The following is a 4277-nucleotide window of genomic DNA, read 5'->3' as shown; positions in this document are numbered from 1 at the left end:
ACTATAGGTTTGATTAATACATTATGATAAAGGATAATTAATCTATTAATTATCTTTAATTCTATTGTAGGAACAAATGATCTAATTCATTAGAAAGGAAATTATGTATAATCTATCATTTTAGTTTATAAAAGCAATGGCCCTTCTTATAAATAATCTATTAATTGGACATATATTTATCTTCTATTTTTATTAAGAAACATATGTCTACGTATTCTTTTAAGTTTCTATATAATACGGTTATACTTAAACATCTATAACGAACCTTGTTAAATATGATATCTATTAAAAAGGACATTTTTAAAATTAGAAACAAATTATCTACTTCTTTAGTTAGAAACCTATATTTATCAACATACTATCAATTTCTTTATTAGAAAAGTATGAGCGCCTAATTAAGTCATTTTAACATTATTATAAATTCTACTATTTCGGTTTTTCTCCTTTCTTTTCTAAATAGAATTTATATGTATAACTAAAAATTGTTTATTTAATTCTTCTAACATTAATATACTAAGATTTAATTGTAAATTACTAAATGAGACTTTTAATAACATATTCATGGTTATTACTACATACATAAATATTTTACTAATTCTACGTAATTTAGTGCCATACTTATGAATACATTTATCATGACTAGTGAAATATATTTTTATCTGACTAAACATATGTGGCCTAGGTGTAATGACTTAACCAATTCTATAGAAATAAACTAATTATTACTTAGTTATTTATACTATGAATTGTGATCTTCATTTTAGTTTTATCTTTTCTTTCTAAAAGGAAAATGTCATTAATAATCAGAGATCAAAACATCTAATAATACATTAAACCACTATCTATACTATAATATTTGTATTGTTATGGATTCTATACCACTTACTAATATATGTTAAGAGAAGCTTTTATTATCTATTTAGTGGGTTTACATGAACTTAGGTATATAAACTTTTGGATAAATTCTCCAATTCGTCTTAAACAAAATTAACTAAGATGTTACTTATCGAGTGTTTTCATCACTAAAGAAGTCGTAAACCAATATCATGTCTACTACAATTCACTAATTCATCGCACATATACTTAAAATCAATCATTTACACATATGAATTCCAAATCACAATATTCCAAAACACAAGTAATTACCAAATTCATGAATTAATTCAAACTGTGATTTTGGAGTTAATAAAATATTTGGGTTGCCTTCAACCTTACGACGAACGGCGGACGGGGCTTGGGCGCGCGTCTAGGCGAAGGTTTGGCACGACAGGTGGCATCGCTTCGGCAAGCAGGGCACGAACGTGGCGAGGGCAAGGTGCAGGCGGACGGTCCGGCGAGTTCCACGGGCGGTCCGAGCACGGCGAAGTGATGTATGGTCCAGCCGGGGTGCTGCGCAGTTGCGTCGACGGCGGTCGGTGAGCGCCATATTTACAAAATTTAGGGACCAAAACAGAAATCAATTATCTTCTACCTCCGGTTCTTGGCGTCCACGGCAAAGGAGACAACGGACTAGAGACTGGGTCGGTTTCACTGCGGCGGACAGCGTTCTGGGCAGGGATCCATCGAAGGGGACGCAGTGACTTGTGTTCGTCTTCGCCGGCGACGGGGAAGGAGCAGGGACCTCCAGTCACACGGCGAGTGGCACGATGGCGTGAACACACACACGCAAACAAGCGAGCAATGAAGAGGAGCGTGTGAGAGCGAGGCAGGGAGGCGGGATGGAATGGAGAGAGAGGTCCGGTGTCCAATTTATAGAGAATAGGGAGGGAGAGGAAAGGTCGAGTCTTCATGGATGTTGATGGCGTTCATGGAGGAGAGGGAGTAATGGGGGAGGGAGAGGAACGGACGCATTGAAGTTCCAATAACGCACGGACGGCGCGGGGTTCGTCGGTTGGCCTTCGGTCCTTGGCAGGGTGTCTTGGCGCGGACGTCGGGGAAGCTGCAGGGGCACGGTGTCCCGGGCGTCGCGGCTGCGCAGGCGTGGGGAGCTGCGCGCGGGGTGGCACGCGGTCCTGGCGGCTGGAGCGGGCGGGTCGCGGGGAGTCTCGATGTCGGGTGCGCGCGGGGTCGATCGGTGCGGGGCGGCGAGCGTCCGCTCTGGGCATGGCGCTGGGCGTCGGGGCTTGGTGCTTCGGGCGGCCTTGGCGAGTTCCTGGCAGCTCAAGTCGCTCGGCTCCGCGGGCGGGGCGCTCGGTGTAGGTGGCGCGGGGCAGGGCGCGGCTGCTACTCGCGTGCAGGGGCGCAGCTCTGCTGGCGGCCGAGAGAGAGCAGGGGAGAGAAGCGATGAGAGAGAATAGGGAGGGAGAGGGAGGATGTGGTGGCGGCCAGGGAGGAGCCAGGGGAGTGGTGGCTAGGGTTAGGGAAGGGGTGGCTGCTTGGCTAATGGGCCTAAGGGGCCATTTAGGGTTAGGGTTAGTTAGGTTTTGTTTTTTTCTAATTTCAAAATACATATTTAAATAATCCTAAAATTCATAATAATTAACCCAAAATTATTTATAAATAAAATAATTATTTTTGGGCTAGTACTTATTATATTATTTATTTGGATTTTTACTTAACATGAAATGCTATTCGATATCCAAAATCAATTATGAGAAATCAAAAATCATTCCAAAGGCAAATAAATAATAAACACTTAAAAGAAAATTAATTACCATAAATATCATTAATAACTAAATGTATTATTTTTATTCAATGATTTTTATAGTGTCGCAATAGGTGATCCTGTAACAAATAGCTTAACAACACAAACTTGGACTAATATTAGATTAGTGAAAGCTAAGTCCAAGTTCAAGAGAGAAGTACAAGCAGAGTAAACTTCTTCACTTAATTGCTCTCCACATTATGAGTATTAAACTTAGAGCAATTATACAAGTGAAGTAAATGGAGATAGAGATAATCGCACAAGAATAAAGATAAGTGACACAGTGATTTTTATCCTGTGGTTCGGTCAAGTAGAATACTTGCCTACTCCACGTTGTGGCATCCCAACGGACGAGGGTTGCCCTCAACCCCTTTCAAGTGATTCAAAATATCAACTTGAATACCACGGTTCTCTTTATCTCAACAATATCCCTTTGTGAGGAATATGCACACTTTAGAGTCTCTCACACCTTACACAAAAGATCGCGAATGAGCACATGAGTAAGGAGGGAATAGCAACACACATAAGAGCGAGAGTTGCAGCACCAACACGCACACAAGACAAGAATGAGCACACGAAAGCAGCACAGCGGAGTTACAACTCAGGCAAGTGCTCGAATCTCTATCACAGTGAACCAGATGTGTGAATGTGAAGTCTCGGCGTCTTAGGATGTTCAAGGGGTGCTTGGTGTCCTGTTCCATGCACTTAGGGGTCCCTTTTATAGCCCTAAGGCAGCTAGGAGCCGCTTGAGCTCCATTTGGAAGGCCATAGTTGCCTTCTGTCCGTGGGTGCACCGGACAGTGAACAGTGTGCGGTTTCCTTACTTTTCTAGCGAAGCCGAACGTTGCAGCCACGACCCTCGTGGCACACCGGACAGTCTGGTGTGACCTTCCGATCATTGGTGAAGTCCACGTGTCGCCCGCTGATCGCGCGGCCGACCGTTGGCGTGGGCGCGACTGACTCATCGTACAGTCCGGTGCACACCGGACAGTCCGGTGAATTATAGTTGTGGTGTGCTGTGTTCCCGAGAGCAGCCAGTTCGCCGGGGCGCCAGCCTGAGCACGGGACACTGTCCGATGCACACCGGACAATCCAGTGCACTGCAGGCTGGTGCAAGTTTGGCTGGGCATAGCCAAACTTTTCAAATCCAATCTCTTTTGATTTGACAAGGTTCATAGCACTTAGTAGAATATGTTAGTATCAAAAACAATTTACCCAGTCTAGAATCATACCTTGCATTTCCATTTGCATCTTTTTACACTTAGCACAAAACAATATGTGTTGAGCATCTAATCACCAAAAACATTTATAGAAATGGCCCAAGGGCACATTTCTCTTTCAAGATGAAACATTTTCCCCGGAGGAAGTGAAGACAAGATCAATAAGGGTTATTATTGTTGCAACTGAAGATGCAACTAGTGAGAAAATTTATAAACACATAATAGAAGAAATCATACTCAAGACAATTGAGCAGATTGGCAAATACCAAGCCAAAATCAGAAAATGGCAAGACAGAAATGTATATTTTAAGAATATAATGTCAGGACATCTCGTGCTTTGGGGAGTAGTCAACCCTGGCACAACAGGCAAGCTTTAGACAAAATGGGAAGGTCCTTTCCTAGTTGTAGCCTCA

The 4277-nt window shown here is 42.5% G+C and overlaps 1 long non-coding RNA gene across 1 annotated transcript; it reads right to left on the bottom strand.

Moving 5' to 3' along the window:
* Positions 1-992: 992 nt before the first annotated feature.
* Positions 993-2373, bottom strand: LOC103652846 (uncharacterized). The gene is made up of 2 exons (XR_565108.3): positions 1472-2373; positions 993-1389 (listed from the first exon to the last, which is right to left on the bottom strand). It is a non-coding gene; the product is annotated as an uncharacterized lncRNA (long non-coding RNA).
* Between the last annotated feature and the right edge of the window lie 1904 nt (positions 2374-4277).

The sequence above is a fragment of the Zea mays genome, chromosome 4 (assembly GCF_902167145.1).
Source record: "Zea mays cultivar B73 chromosome 4, Zm-B73-REFERENCE-NAM-5.0, whole genome shotgun sequence".
Lineage (NCBI taxonomy): Eukaryota > Viridiplantae > Streptophyta > Magnoliopsida > Poales > Poaceae > Zea > Zea mays.
This window is presented reverse-complemented; position numbering and strand designations above follow the sequence as displayed.